General features: G+C 35.7%; 1 protein-coding gene across 2 annotated transcripts in view; it reads right to left on the bottom strand.

Annotated features, from left to right (window-relative positions):
* dsb (debris buster) overlaps window positions 1-17,921 on the bottom strand; it is a 353,068-nt gene that overhangs the window by 239,741 nt on the left and 95,406 nt on the right. The window lies entirely within an intron of this gene.

Here is a 17,921-nt window from a genome sequence, read left to right as displayed (position 1 = left end):
ATTTTATTATTATTATCATCTTATTCAGTTTTGTGAGTAAAATTGTAGTGTACTTTGTAAATTTGTAGTGTTTTTGTAACGCAGTTTTACTCCTGGTTGAGTGTTAGAGAAGGCCGTATTGCCTTAACTCTGCCAGGTTAAATAAATCATCATTATTATTATTATTATTATTATTATTATTATTATTGTATTCACATTTTTTGTTCCAAATAACACCAGGAACCATCTCCATAAACCGTGGGAAAACCTCGTGATACATCCTGTATAGGCCTAAATGGTTCTGAATTTAAGGGAATTTACATATGGCCTACATTTTACCTGTTCATTCTTAGGGGAATTTAAATCGACGAATTTTGAACCCTTTTCAATTAGGAGAACGTACAAGTACCCCGTTTAAGTTCATCGGCCCACCTATCTCACACTTCGTACTCTTTGGAATATTTCTTGTGCTCTTTTTAAGCTTTCTATCGAAGTACAGTAATTGCAATTTTAACGCAAGGAAAGGTAGAGTTCATAGACCAGGATCGGCGAACAAAGAAATTCCCAACTTGTAAAACAAATTAAAAGAACGACTTTGCAAATCAGCCGTGAACCATTACAAGACGCTATAAGAAATACAAGCTTAAGAAGCGCTCTTGAATTGATGGTTCAGAACGTACGTTACGTCAGTTCACTTGTAACGGTATTTAAAAATTAACATTATAAAGAGAAGTGTCATGCATACACGCTGGGAATTATTTGCCTAGGTCAGGGCTAGCGGATTGAAAGTGAATGGGTGTTATTAACATGTTAAGCTCGTGCTTAGAATGTGTCCAATACAAAGTAATGAAAACTTGTTGTTTATTTATGTTACAGTGACAAACTTAAGTTCTATCTACACTTACAACACGACATTTGAAGTCAGATATGATAAAATATTACCGGTAGTTTATTTATTTTAACCACAATTACCTTTTTGGTATCTAAATAGTGTAATACAAAACTTATTTATTTATTTTTTTCATTTCATTTGTTTAATACTTTACACTTGAGCTACATTAAGCATTGCAGCCCGAAAGAGCAAAAGCTCGTGCTCGGGCGCAGAAATTGACTTGGAATACACATATAAGCAACCTAGTGAAAAGACTCCGACATAAATTATATCAAGTTAAACATCTGTTGAAGGGTTCATCACCACTGCCGATACACTTGAAAAGACATATATTTCTCATTGATCAGACCTATATGGATGTATGGCTGTGCCATATGGGGATCTGCATCCAATTCCCAAATCAGACGAATTCAGACAATACAGAACCGGGTCCTTCGTCTAATCGTGGATGCACTCTGGTACATCCGCAATATATGGGGATCTGCATCCAATTCCCAAATCAGACGAGTTCAGACAATACAGAACCGGGTCCTTCGTCTAATCGTGGATGCACCCTGGTACATCCGCAATATATGGGGATCTGCATCCAATTCCCAAATCAGACGAATTCAGACAATACAGAACCGGGTCCTTCGTCTAATCGTGGATGCACCCTGGTACATCCGCAATATATGGGGATCTGCATCCAATTCCCAAATCGGACGAATTCAGACAATACAGAACCGGGTCCTTCGTCTAATCGTGGATGCACCCTGGTACATCCGCAATATATGGGGATCTGCATCCAATTCCCAAATCAGACGAATTCAGACAATACAGAACCGGGTCCTTCGTCTAATCGTGGATGCACCCTGGTACATCCGCAATATATGGGGATCTGCATCCAATTCCCAAATCGGACGAATTCAGACAATACAGAACCGGGTCCTTCGTCTAATCGTGGATGCACCCTGGTACATCCGCAATATATGGGGATCTGCATCCAATTCCCAAATCAGACGAATTCAGACAATACAGAACCGGGTCCTTCGTCTAATCGTGGATGCACCCTGGTACATCCGCAATATATGGGGATCTGCATCCAATTCCCAAATCGGACGAATTCAGACAATACAGAACCGGGTCCTTCGTCTAATCGTGGATGCACCGTGGTACATCCGCAATATATGGGGATCTGCATCCAATTCCCAAATCAGACGAATTCAGACAATACAGAACCGGGTCCTTCGTCTAATCGTGGATGCACCCTGGTACATCCGCAATATATGGGGATCTGCATCCAATTCCCAAATCAGACGAGTTCAGACAATACAGAACCGGGTCCTTCGTCTAATCGTGGATGCACCCTGGTACATCCGCAATATATGGGGATCTGCATCCAATTCCCAAATCAGACGAATTCAGACAATACAGAACCGGGTCCTTCGTCTAATCGTGGATGCACCCTGGTACATCCGCAATATATGGGGATCTGCATCCAATTCCCAAATCAGACGAGTTCAGACAATACAGAACCGGGTCCTTCGTCTAATCGTGGATGCACCCTGGTACATCCGCAATATATGGGGATCTGCATCCAATTCCCAAATCAGACGAATTCAGACAATACAGAACCGGGTCCTTCGTCTAATCGTGGATGCACCCTGGTACATCCGCAATATATGGGGATCTGCATCCAATTCCCAAATCAGACGAATTCAGACAATACAGAACCGGGTCCTTCGTCTAATCGTGGATGCACGCTGGTACATCCGCAATGACAACCTACACGAAGACTTGAACGTGTCTACAGTTGAATCCACCCTGCGCAGCTCCTACATACGACTTCACCACTCAATGGTTAACCATCAAAATGAACTGCTTAATACCATCCCAGAACAACTTCCACCGCCTCGCCAAATAAGAAGATTAAAAAGAAAAAGACATTCAGATCTGTTGTTTGAAGATTAACATTTTTGTTTTGTGTCACATTTTGCCAGAGGACAGTCATAGGACTGCAACCTCCATACATGTTTCTTGTGTGCTATTATAGCACAGCATTTATCATTTTTAAGCACAATTGTATTGTAAATAATTGTATAATAAAGTTTTCTTATGATTTGGAAAAAAAAAAACGCTTCACTCTGTATATTATCATACATCACATATCAAATCTAATTAACATCACAAAAACATCACATGTCATAAAAGTATATTATACCAGTTAATAACTTCATAATATTATACAATCATACATCACACACAAAAATTAATCCAAAAACGTATAACATACATAAAGTGGAATTAAATAAAACATAACGTGTCATATCGTCATGCATATTACACCCAGTAACTTCCTAATACATATCGTACAGCAAGCAGAAAATTAAATCGCGTCACATACGTCAAATCATATCACATATGAGGCATTCAGAAGTCAACATGATTAACTCCACTTTTGGTTATTTCACAGTTTCTAAGTTGGCAATGTATTAAATTGACCATATTTTCAGTGGTCAAAGTGATTAACTCCATAGTTCAGTAAAAAGCCCACAGAATGCAATATTCTTCTTGACTACAACACAGAATCAATTGTGTGTATTCAACTTTAACCTTGAATATCTCAAAATCTTTGCAAAAGGAGTTAATCATGTTGACTTCTGAACGCCTCATATATTACACCAAGGTAACTTCATATGTGGGTAAATACACGAGATATAAAAAGCATTCAATATCAAATCTAGTATGTACAGTCGCGAAGCTCAATACGTAGTAAATATGCAAACATTAGATAGTTTCCCACCACTAGGATCGCTAATATCGCCTCATTACAGGCAGTGCAAAATAGTACCGTCACAGTCTATTGTTTCTAGCACCCTCAAAACTCAAGTTTCGTGACTGTATATAGTAGACTGTGATCAAATCACGTAATTAACATACCAGTTTATTACATACTACACCATACACATTACATAAATCACACACACAAACAACATTGCATAGGCCTATTTCATAATAAATGTGTACCACGTGTACATGTAACAAATTCACATATATTTCACGCCACAACATTAGCTTCTCGTAAATTACATTCGTCCATAACCTACTGTATATGAGAAACGTTCAGTGGAACTCGTTGCCAACAAGACAAGATTCTTAATAAAAAGTAGCGTTTTCTTTTTTTACTGTTGTCTATATAAAAACAAATGCCTGCTGGATCACATCCTATGGCTGTTTACGCACTAATAAGATGCGATCCAGCAGGCAGTGATAAAAACTGAAGGTTCTCAGTGTTTCGAAATTGCAATAAGAAGTGTATAATTTAGGAAGTAATATATTCAGGGTCATTTTTTCGTATTCCTTAAATTCCTTGAACTCTACGCCATTCAAAACACCTTAATTTGTGACATGTATTCTAGAAATGTTGTTTGTCTGGGATAAATGTCAACAATGACATCAATCACATCAATCAACGCGCAATAATGAAGCCAATATCTGACAAAAAACTGAAGATCAGAATCCGACACATTAATAAACATCATGCACAACAGATTAATGGCGTATTGGCTAATGCATATGATCAAGAGATGTAAGGTATTGGCTCAGAGCAATGAGGTCAGGAGTTCGATATCTGCTTGAGGCAGTTGTCATTGCCTTCGAAGGTAATAGGCTAATTATATACCCATGGATAAGACCTGAATCAGGTGACGATAAAATAGGCATTATAAAAATGTGCTATGTAGATCAAATTTCAACATTGGGGTCTGTTTGTTCTTGATCACTTAACAACAAGCATCGCACTCGAGGACAAACACAGAACACTGCTGTCTTCTGACATCCCAGTGGGGTAAATGGAAGTTAGGTAGGTTTGTGTTATACCAATTTTATTATTACCATTATTATTATTATTATTATTATTATTATTATTATTATTATTATTATCATTATTATTATTTTAGGAGAAAATCCACAAACGATTAGGGAAAACACGGGAATTTTACTGGAAGCAAGTAAAGAGACAGGTTTGGAAGTAAATCCCGAAAAGACAAAGTATATGATTATGTCTCGTGACGAGAATATTGTACGAAATGGAAATATAAAAATTGGAAATTTATCTTTTGAAGAGGTGGAGAAGTTCAAATATCTTGGAGCAACAGTAACAAATATAAATGATACTCCGGAGGAAATTAAATATGGGAAATGCCTGTTATTATTCGGTTGAGAAGCTTTTATCATCTAGTCTGCTGTCAAAAAATGTGAAAGTTAGAATTTATAAAACAGTTATATTACCGGTTGTTCTTTATGGTTGTGAAACTTGGACTCTCACTTTGAGAGAGCAACATAGATTAAGGGTGTTTGAGAATAAGGTGCTTAGGAAAATATTTGGGGCTAAGAGGCATGAAGTTACAGGAGAATGGAGAAAGTTACACAACGCAGAACTGCACGCATTGCATTCTTCACCTGACATAATTAGGAACATTAAATCCAGACGTTTGAGATAGGCAGGGCATGTAGCACGTATGGGCGAATCCAGAAATGCATATAGAGTGTTAGTTGGGAGGCCGGAGGGAAAAAGATCTTTAGGGAGGCCGAGACATAGATGGGAAGATAATATTAAAATAGATTTGAGGGAGTTGGGATATGATGAGAGGGAATGGATTAATATTGCTCAGGATAGGGACCGATGGCGGGCTTATGTGAGGGCGGCAATGAACCTCCGGGTTCCTTAAAAGCCAGTAAGTATTATTATTATTATTATTATTATTATTATTATTATTATTATTAATAGAAGAGAGTGAAATTCTGTAAGGTAGCTAAAGTATTACAAGGAAAACTTTCTCAACACCGTTCTTCCTTAAACATCGTATTGTATCCATCTCAATTATTCCAGTACAGCTGATCGGAATGTGAACCTGGGTCACCGGACTGGAAAGTTCACAGATTAGGCTTTGCGCCTCGCGTCGGAAACTAAATTCATCTGGAAGCCGTGGTATACGCAGCTTCGGAGGAGGGCGAAATAGAGACGCAATATTGCATGCAGAAAAGAGAAAATAAAGGAGGAAATGTATTCATGATTTGTGGAACTTTTACGCATTTGACAGAAACTGACCTATAGGAACTCTGCTGTATGTTTCACTGAGACACATTTTAATTAATCGAACTAGTTTCTTGGGAACACCAAATTCAATAAGAATATTATGTAAAACTTCTCTCTTAACCGAGTCATATGCCTTTCTGAAACATACAAATAACTATATACTGTACCCTTATACTCACATTTTTCTCCAATATCTGTTGAACATAAATAAATCCGATCAATAGTCGATCTAAATCATGAAATCACAGTGATGATTCCCAATAATTTCGTCTACATAAGGAGTTCGTCTTTTCAAAATAAGATTGGACAAAATTTTGTTTGACGTCAATTAAAGTGATGTTCCTCGAAAGTTATTACAGTTTATCTTTTCCCCCTTCTTGAAGATAGGTACAATTATGGATTCTTTCCTTTATTCTGGTACAATGTTCTTTTCCCAAATAGCAAGTACAAGCTTATAAATTTCACTAGATAATGCGTTTCCACAGTCTTGTATTAACTCTGCTGGAATTTGATCGATACCTAGAGACTTGTACTTTTTCAGCTTTTCTATCGCAATTTCGACTTCAAAAAGTGTGGGTTCGGGTATAAATGTCTCAGCAGTTTTTTGTTGTATTCCTTCTTCGTCCTGTCCTATGATCAGTTTGATCACATTTCCCTCCCCTCGCTTATGGGGTACCTAAGAGGTTACGTCCATTTTCGGCTTTTTCCCTTCAAAATTTTCTAGAGCTCCGTCAGTGGAGCAGCGTAACCCGGAGTGAGACAAGTGGTCAATGGGCTTGGAGCTCACATATTCAGTTTCTCTCAGCCCCGAACCCTGTACGAGGACGCGTTTTGCGTACCTTTTAAATTTCTCCTCCCACTTCTCCTCTTCAATTCATTTCAATTGTGTTATAAACTGTTAAAAATAAACAACATGAATATGGATGGTATTAAGACAGGTTCACAATAAACCTGGAAGGGAAACGAGAACGAAAACGGAAATATTGTTAAAATAAATGTATTTAAATGTGAGCATTCACAATTAACTGTTGTGAATGCTCACATTTAAATATATTTATTTTAACAATATTTCCGTTCTCGTTCTCGTTTCCGTTTCCTTCGAAACTTAATTTGCAAAAAGTTGGAGAAGTTTTGTTACCTACGTAAATTAGCAATGTAATTTATGCACCATGCTGTTATGAAGGCTCATACTGCCATGTAATATATAATATACGAAAAAAAAAACACGTATGGTAAGTACCTGATTTAATATTTAATGTAATTGCTGTTCAACAACGCAGCATACTCTGAAGATTTAAGTATCAGAGTTTCTCGTATTGACAAATGCGTGGAAGAAGGACAACCGGACAAGTCTGGTTGCAACAAGGCAGACTAATTAAGGATTCAAGATGTCTATACAACACGCAATTTACTGCATTCTTTTTATTTCTATACTGAACTTACACAAGCTTGCAGCTAATACTAGTTTCTTGCGAATTTAAATCCAAAAGTAATTTATGTGTGTGAGAAACTTATGTGCCAGTAATTCTCGGTTATGTGAGAGACGTCATGTCTTCGAGCAGGAGTTGCAGGATTACCTATGAATATATTTATAACTCTCTAACAAAGATTTCATTGTGTAATTTTGATGTAGAATACGGCCTACGTCTTCTTAAGCACCCAGTAAGGACGCAAATCAAGCTTTCAGGTATAACTCCCTGTAAAGTTGATTTGAATAATTTCGAAGGAAAAATTGTTCCGGGGCCGGGTATCGAACCCGGGACCTTTGGTTAAACGCACCAACGCTCTACCAACTGAGCTACCCGGGAACTCTACCAGACACAGATCTAATTTTTCTCTCTGTAACCACAGATCTCAAAGTGGGCTGACGACCGTCAAGCAACCAACATTGAGTGCACACTAACTCTGTGTGACTTAAATTGTGGTTTTCTGTTAACGAACAGTGACGTGTATTATGCAAATCAAGCTTTCAGGTATAGCTCCCTGTAAAGTTGACTTGAATAATTTCGAAGGGATTGATGACGGCCAGGTCGTGATGGAATTTGTGGTGGACAAGGAAACATCGATGAGGGTTTTCTCGGGGTACTCTTGTTTCTCTCTATCGCTTCACTAGCATACTCCACTTCCTCAGTTCATCTATTAGCTGTAGTAAATATAGGCTGGGGTGAAGTCCTGGCTCTAACAGGGCTGAGGCAGGATGGCCTACATGTTAACATCGTATTCGCTAATCCACCAAGGCTATCTGTAGGATTTGGACAGTCATTGCATGTATAGAGAGCACAATGTGCCAAAGTGTACGGACCATCCCGAGTGCAGCCCTTGTAAAGCCAAGCCAAGACCTTTATAGATAAATTACGTAGAAACATACAAAAAAACTTTCAACATACATGAAATGGTTACGGTTTGTTTTGGAAACTCAAAAACCTCATTACGTCTGCTAATTTTGGAGTTTTAGAAGTTTCGCTCCGTCCGACAATTTTTCATTACATGATAGCAGGCACGAAAAAAATTGTGTTCAACTGGTGCAGTACATGATGAACATTTATGTTATGTACCCGACTGACTTTCAAGCGCCAAATTCTTACCGAGATGCTGACCAGGATGAAAATTTGATGGACGTCGTTTAAAAAAATATCTGAGTAAACAAGTGGTTATACAGGGTGATTCACGAAGATTATGCAATACTCTAGGATATGATTTCTGACATCATTCTGATGAAAAAAGTTCATATATACTGTATAATGTGCGTCCGATTTTGAATAGTTTCAGATAAAATAGCTTTTCTTTCTTCCGTAACACGCATTCTTGTGAACTTCCCTCTCTCTCTAGACACCTGGAGCTGTATGTGTTACAGTACAGCTGATAGCAGCGACACAAAATCTGGTGACATGAGGATCACAGTTAGAGATAACTCACACCAATACAACGTATCTACCTAGCATCCGAACAACGGAAGTTAGGGAATACGGCGCGCGCAGTTCACACTAGGGCGGCTACGTGTATTACTGCAGAAGGTGGAGGTCTTTGAAAACCAGCTTTATCCCTTAAATTCACAACGTATCCTATAGGATACAAAGGGTTAATAGGCAATATATATATATATATATATATATATATATATATATAATTTGAACTGGTAATGGAAATTACGGGAAAACGGCTGGACGACGGATTTTAAGAAATGACCCCTCGTTTTGAAGCTTGGAACTCAAAGTTTTTCGGGAAAATAGTAGTTTTCAGTGAAATGTCAATTTTTAAACATAAATTTCCTACTTTCCAAAATCCATCTGTTGCCAGTTTTGAGAACTAGCTAATAGCATTCACGGCCGACTTGATATTCCCTTTTTTTTTTTTTTTTGTAAAGGAGAAGCGAAGCGAGCATCAAGTCGGCCGTGTTGCATTTCAGAATAAAACAAATCACATACTACAGCAAACAATATTACACGAAGGCCATGATCTGCAAGAATGCTGACATATTTAGAGCTCAAATTAAATTGGTTATTAAAAAATTAACTTACTAAAAATACTTTATAGGTTCGATTCTGTGGTGTGTAATTTTCTGGGTACAGCTGTGTATTGGATATTAAAAACTACAAAACTTGAGGTGGTTTGATGACATTATTAGCATTAGAAATTAAATATAATTGTAGTTAATGCCATGATGTGACTATTTTTCATTAATTATACATATTAATGCTATTGATGATATGAAAGTGAAAGATTTTGGGGTTATATAAGTAGATGTAGAGAATAACAAATTAGATTTTGATTTCTATATTTTACTGAGTGGCGGCTATATAGTATATGTTACTGACAGCTATAAAACTTACGTAAGATAATATTATTAAAAATCAAATATTTTTATAGTTATTAATCAAGTGGGGTTGGGTCTTTTCATATATTTAATGGCGGTGTGGTGTAGATTTTATATGCGTGGTTCTCTTCAGTATTGGCTCGAGAGAGAGTATGTTTCATTGTTATGGAAGCAAATAACTTTCAGAATGTCTGGTATTCTTCATTGAAAATAAATTTGAAAAATGTTTATTTGAACGTTTAATGAACTTAGTTTGCAGCATTTGCTGCACAAGCCACTAGTAATGCTATAATTTTAATAGAACAATAGAAAACAAATTGGTAGGAAAATTTAAATTTCACAATGCTACAATATTGTACAACATATAAAATATGGATATTGCGATAGTTGTTTTCTTTACAGTCCGACAAGGTTTAATAAACTAGTGTGAGAAATGAAGTTTTGCCAATTTAAGCGTTAATACAGATTTTTTTTTTTGACTACTAATAACGTGAATGTTCGTTAATGAATTTATAATACACCCAGTACCATTGTTGCAAATAACTTAAATGTTTAACCATCATAATAACTACGTTTATGTTTAACATTCAGGAGGGTGTACCTCAATTTAAAATATATGACATATTATATTTATGTGAACTTTTTTTTATCCTAGAGTACTGCACAATCTTCGCGAATCACTCTGTATACAGCGTGTCTAAAAAAATATATCGACAAATTCATTGTGGTTTTATCCACAAAGTAAAGACATTTGCCAATGAAAACAAGTTGGAACTCATAAATGACACCAATAAGGCATCACTCATTAGGAAACTAATAAGCAAACATTCTCATGAGGACAGGTAAAAAAATTATTTTTTTCTTCCATGTTAATGTCAAAACAAGTGCTTATACAAATGTTGGCCACTCGAGCGCAATTACGAGGGCCGTAAAAATAAGTTTCCTTGGGGCCGTTTACAGAAAGGAAACACAATTTCATTGGAAAAAATTATTGGAACAGATGCAACTGTTGAGCTATTTTTCAACATATTCCCTCCCCACTGAAACTGATACATTTGTCATACCATGGGATCGACAGAGAGGTGCAGACGGCTGTTACACACTGGTTCCGATCCCAGGAGGCAAACTTCTACGACACAGGGATACGAAAGTTGATCCCACGGTATGACAAATGTCTCAATTCTAGTGGAGAATATGTTGCAAAACAGCTTATTGCTGTATCTGTTGCAATAAATCTTTGCAAGGAAATTGTGTTTTCTTTCTGTAAACGGCCCCGGGAAAACTTATTTTTTTTCGAACCCTGTAATTGCGCTCGAGTGCTCAAAATTTGTATAATCACTTGTTTCGACATTATTAACGTGGTGAAAGAAAAAAAATTACTTTTTATCTGTCCCCATGAGAATGCTTGTATGCCAGGGGATAATGGGGTAGAATGGACAGTTCCTCTCTCCCTCTATTGCATACATCGCTGGCTAGTAACATATTACGCTAATCAGATCGAGATGTATACAAACAATTGTACTTCATCTGACACGTCATATCGTCAAGTAAGTTGTCATGCTATAAATTTGTTACGGTCCTGTCCCAATAATGAAAGTTAGACAATGTCTGAAAGGCGCAAAGAAGGGAAGAGGTGTGTTTCATTTGCAGGAAATACATTCACGATGTATTGTTTCTTTTCGATGAAATTATTTCCATTTTTTTAACAGGTAAAATTATACAAACTGAACCTAACTCTAGAGTGAATAGTCAGTATGGAGAGCTGTATTCTGATTCCGCGGAAAGTTAGAAGTTAAGGAGTTCGAAACCAGATAGTGTACGCATAATGAACACCAACTTACTTACTTACAAATGGCTTTTAAGGAACCTGAAGGTTCATTGCCGCCCTCACATAAGCCCGCCATCGGTCCCTATCCTGTGCAAGATTAATCCAGTCTATATCATCATATCCCACTTCCCTCAAATCCATTTTAATATTATCGTCCCATCTACGTCTCGGCATCCCTGAAGGTCTTTTTCCCTCCGGTCTCCCAACTAACACTCTATATGCATTTCTGGATTCGCCCATACGTGCTACATGCCCTGCCCATCTCAAACGTCTGGACTTAATGTTCCTAATTATGTCAGGTGAAGAATACAATGCGTGCAGTTCTGCGTTGTGTAACTTTCTCCATTCTCCTGTAACTTCATCCCGCTTAGCCCCAAATATTTTCTTAAGCACCTTATTCTCAAACACCCTTAATCTCTATTCCTCTCTCAAAGTGACAGTCCAAGTTTCACAACCATACAGAAGAACCGGTAATATAACTGTTTTATAAATTCTAACTTTCAGATTTTTGGACAGCAGACTGGATGATAAGAGCTTCTCAACCGAATAATAACACGCATTTCCCATATTTATTCTGCGTTTAATTTCCTCCAGAGTATCATTTATATTTGTTGCTGTTTCTCCAATATATTTGAATTTTTCCACCTCTTCGAAGGATAAATCTCCAATTTTATATTTCCATTTCCTACAATATTCTGGTCACGAGACATAATCATATACTTTGTCTTTTCGGGATTTACTTCAAAACCGATCGCTTTACTTGCTTCAAGTAAAATTTCCGTGTTTTCCCTAATCGTTTGTGTATTTTCTCCTAACATATTCACGTCATCCGCATAGACAAGAAGCTGATGTAACCCGTTCAATTCCAAACCCTGCCTGTTATCCTGAACTTTCCTAATGGCATATTCTAAAGCGAAGTTAAAAAGTAAAAGTGATAATGCATCTCCCTGCTTTAGCCCGCAGTGAATTGGAAAAGCATCAGATAGAAACTGACCTATACGGACTCTGCTGTATGTTTCAATGAGACACATTTTAATTAATCGAACTAGTTTCTTGGGAATACCAAATTCAATAAGAATATAATATAATACTTCCCTCTTAACCGAGTCATATGCCTTTTTGAAGTCTATGAATAACTGATGTACTGTAACCTTATACTCCCATTTTTTCTCCGTTATCTGTCGAATACAAAAAAACTGATCAATAATCGATCTATTACGTCGAAAACGGCACTGATGATCCCCAACACCAACACACTACTTATTCACAAATCGTGTTTATTTGACATTTTAAAACTGATTTAGAAAATTGAAACCTTTTGCTTTTGTGTATATATTTTAATTGAACATTCCAGAGAGTCTTATCGGTTTATTTTTTAGACATTCTTTGGCTCATGTCTTGGGTTCATGCTCATTTGGCGAAACTCTTCGTAACAGCACACATCAAAAGATCAGGTCTGTAATCGCAACATGCCTTAAGTCCAATGGCTACACTACTTATGAAGAAGTCCATGGAATAGCGGATACTGGAAGTCATCGGCGTATTGATATTATAACATTTAAACATGGAGAGACAAAAGGTTATATTCTGGATCCGACCATCAGATTCGAGACGCATCAGAATCAACCTGAGGAGGTTAATCTAGAAGAATATATGAACCCACCTATCCCTTATTACAAAACTTCATATAAATTCAGGGATATACAGGGACATCTTTTTATTTTTACTTCAATTTTTATTGTACCTGAGTTTTTGAATGTACTTCCCTCCCACCCCTTCTACTAATGAAGTTCCAACTCCACACAGAGCCAAGACCGCAGATAGTAAGCAGTACTGAGTTACCGAGTATAGTACGTTCCAGAAATATGTTCGCGTTTTTCAGTGACGAAAGAGCTTTCAATATTGAATCATATTTTCGCACAGGTACTGTCCGTTTGCTTACGTCGCATCCCGATTTCCCCCACCTGCTTCTGCTCGCCCCTCTGTAAAAGCTGGGCTGTCTTAGCTCTTTTCTGAAAACATTAATTTCTCTTAGGAATTGGGCGTTTACGTAATATTATACAGCTGTTTAATTTAACTTAAATAAAAGGGCCTCGTTAAGTAATTAACTGTCACGTGATTTCCTCCCTTTCTACAATCCTGCGGCATAACCACTTGGACGGACAGTAGATAGCATGTCTGAGTAATTTTATATTTTCGGGTCGGGCAGAAGTGAAGATTGAATTTACAGTACGTAGAGTAGGTACAGAATTATTTCAACATGAGTTACTAGTACGAAGGACGAAACTGGCAATTGGAATTAGATGCAATAGTCTATAGTGCGATAATATGCACAAAAGAACTGAAGCCTGTATCGAAATGAACGGCTACCATTTTCAAAATTGTTTTTAAATATTCATATTATGATTATTTTTCAGTTTAACTTCTTTCTCTATATTGTACGCTAATGTGCTGTAGACAGTATAATATACACTGCATAATGAATACGTTCGCATGGATAACTCACTTCGTGAGTAAAAACACTTATTCTTAATACAGTACTGTACTTTGATTAAAGAAAAACCTAATGAAAATTATCAAACTCAAAATCGCGATATTTCCTAGTTTACGTAAATGGATGAACTACTTTTCTTCCATCCTATACCTAGTAGAGTGATTTGTGTTTTACGCCAGTATCATCGAACTCCAGTCTTGGAGGGGGGAGCAAGCTGTATTTCCGGTTCTCTAAAGGTATAGAGAGGTTAATATTAAAAATGTTAGTAAAAATAAAATGATGTCCCTGTAGAAGTCATCGGATTAATGGTGGGCGCTAGAGGGACCATAACAAAAGAATTCGTCTCATTCTGTCATAAATTTGGAGTCCCAACAACAACAATTAAGGAAATTTCTATGATAGTCTTGAAGGGTTCTCTGCAGATTTTACGGCAACACTTTAATTTTTTCATTCTATTGTTTATCTGTATTTTTCATTTTACTGCAAATTTTCATTATGTGAAATAGGCTATTATCTACTGTAAATTTTAGTTTATTGTAAACAGATTTCTTGTAAGGCATTTTTAATGTCATCTTAAATGTTACTGTTTAACATACTTTTTGTCCACACCTGTGGAGTAACGGTCAGCGCGTCTGGCCGCGAAACCAGGTGGCCCGGGTTCGAATCCGATCAGGGCAAGATACCTGGTTGAGGTTTTTCCCGAGGTTTTCTCTCAACCCAATACGAGAAAATGCTGGGTAACTTTCGGTGCTGGACCCCGGACTCATTTCACCGGCATTATCGCCTTCATTTCATTCAGGCGCTAAATAACCTAGATGTTGATACAGGGTCGTAAAATAACCCAATAAAATAAATAAATAAAACATATTTTGTCTTTGGCAACCTCACCAAGTTGAGGAAGATTGAATAAATTGAATTAAAGTTTTATATGAAATCCATCAACTCAAAATGTTGTTATTGCGACTTGCACCATCTTCGTTCTGTATCTCACTGATATGTATTATACAGTTCATTCATTTATAACAACATTTTTTTTTTCCCACTTCTAATACGGATTTATGTGATGTTAGTCGTGTATTGCAACTGCAGATTTCTGTATATTAAGATGTAATGAGAGATTTTTTCTTGTAACAGTTTCTGCAAGTTATTCAACATCGTTAAAAAGAATCACGTGAAGCTTGGCATAATACCGATCATACAGGTTTTACTTTACGGCGACGTCTATCTATTTCCTACTCAATACTGATTAAAAAAGATCAGTTTTTATGACCGCACACTTAATCATTCTTTATACGTTTCTTTAACGACGCTACATCGATTGCAGCTGTTTGACATCATCATACACATTCAAGGATTGATATCTCTGTCCTCTTTCTTCCCAAGCCTTGCAAGGATTGTAAACTAACTTCAGACATCCACAACAGGAGGAAATCGATCGTCATACGATGTATGTAACGCAAGAGCACAGCTTAAAAATTTGTGAGGAAAATGACAGAATTCTTCCTTTCTTATTGTGCGTTTTAGACGTATTGCTATAATCATTTATTTCGTGTTACAAATTAATAATAATAATAATAATAATAATAATAATAATAATAATAACAATAATAATAATAACAATAATAATAATAAATTATGGCATCTATTTGAATAATTTTATATCGAGAAAGAGCGTTTTGCAAATTGATTTGTCTAGAATCAAAGTGATATCAACTGAAATATTATGCTAAACAGTGGGATGTTTACACAGATTGCATGGATATAAACTGAATTATTGTAAATATAAACTAATAAATACATAAATAGAAGAGCAATCATTAGTTTCTTACACGCATATATTAAAATTATATTTATTTTATAATCAATCTCTGTTTATATTTGAATCTTTGTATATTAATATAATCTATACTAATAATAAATCTGTAGCCGAAATTTTTCTGGTAATTTTCGATTTTCCAAAAATAATTGGTCCTAACATATACAATTAACCACCCTGAAACCGAAAATCGCTTTTTTGAAATTTTTGTTTGTATGTCTGTCTGTCTGTCTGTATGTTTGTTACCTTTTCACGCGATAATGGCTGAACCGATTTCGATGAAAATTGGAATATAAATTACGTTCGTTGTAACTTAGATTTTAGGCTATATGGCATTCAAAATACATTATTTAAAAGGGGAGTTATAAGGGGGCCTGAATTAAATAAATCGAAATATCTCGCTTATTATTGATTTTTGTGAAAAATATTACATAATAAGAGTTTCTTTATAAATAATTTCCGATAAGTTTTATTCCCTGAAAAAGTTTGATAGGACTGATATTTAATGAGATAAATGAGTTTTAAAATTAAAATAACTGCCATCTAAGGCCGTGTAATGAATTAAAAAACAAATGACTTCGTCTATAAGGGGCCTTGGACAGCAACAATCGAAAGCTATGAAAGATAGCCTACAGATAATGTTTCTGTGTTTGTATGAAGTAATATCAGAAGCTAAATTAACCGATTTGTATAATTAATTATTAATTCACCATTGGAAAGTGTAGTTTCTCTAGATGGACATAATGCTATAATGTTATTACAGTAACTTCTGAGAGAATCGAGGACAGGTAAGATTAAAATAGCTTCTTATGCACAGAAAACTTGATAGGTTATTCTGTACATTCGTTTCCTGTATTTCCTAAAATAATTTTTATGACCAAATGAGTGGTCTCTGGATCAAAATGATCGCATTTTAATTATGCAAATATAATTTAAATTAAGTAACATAATAAACGATTTATCCTTATATCAAACACGAATGTTCCCTGGATCAAATGTCCTATTTTAATTATGTAATTACTTTATATTTATTTCTAACGGGTGCAGCGGAGCGCACGGGTACGGCTAGTATAGTAATACAAGCGACTTAAGTAACGACATTCAGTTTTCCCTACACAGAATGTTAGTCATTTGTTATTGGTAGTGTATCGTTCTGTTGTGCGTAACCATGGAAACTATGTAAATGCGTCGTGTTTAACGAATTAATTAGAAATTCGATGACTTTCATACATATCGAATAATTAAGATAAGTGTGGAACTTTTAGTGTCTGTAGAATATTCACTGAAAAAAATAAACAAGAACCTGTGGAAATACAGTAAGTATTATTTAATTGAAACGAAACGGGGTATGAGAATTTATAAGTTTATATTTTTCAAACATACTCTTCAAAATGTGAGGTTATCCGTAAGAACTTTTTGTAGATTTGCTTACAAGTTTAATGTGTAATGTGGTTGTTATAACTCAAGCACTCGTCCTACTAAAAATTCTGGAATTACGTTTAGAACATGTATAGACGGTACAGAACAAAGATTTTTTCCACAGTAATTACTAGAAAATTAAATACATTTTTGTGTATTTAAGAGTTTTAACTAAAACTGTTTTTGTTAAATAATGCGACATTGTTACAAAATTCATGATAGACATAATTATTACTCGTAATACGGAAAAAATATTTATTTATTTTATTGCTAGTAAGTTTGAAATGAATACAAGTTAATACAATGTAAGATAAACTAGCTCACTTCTGAATGAGTAAGACTAGTGCTCAGGAGGGAATTCCAATACAGACAAAATTAAAATTCAAATTGAGAGTGAATAAATTACAGATTAAAATGTGTTTAATATGTTTAAATACAAACTATAAATCCAATACAATTTTTTTTTAATTTTTTTATATTAATTTGGAGAGGATTCGCAGTTAAAATAATATTAGAATAAAATTTGTTTAATAATCTGGGACCTTGACTCCTGCTATGATAAAAAGCTGCATTGATTTTACATTTAGGTTCAGGTAAACGCA

This window comes from Periplaneta americana, chromosome 6, assembly GCF_040183065.1.
Source record: "Periplaneta americana isolate PAMFEO1 chromosome 6, P.americana_PAMFEO1_priV1, whole genome shotgun sequence".
In the NCBI taxonomy this organism is placed as follows: Eukaryota; Metazoa; Arthropoda; class Insecta; order Blattodea; family Blattidae; genus Periplaneta; species Periplaneta americana.
This window is presented reverse-complemented; position numbering and strand designations above follow the sequence as displayed.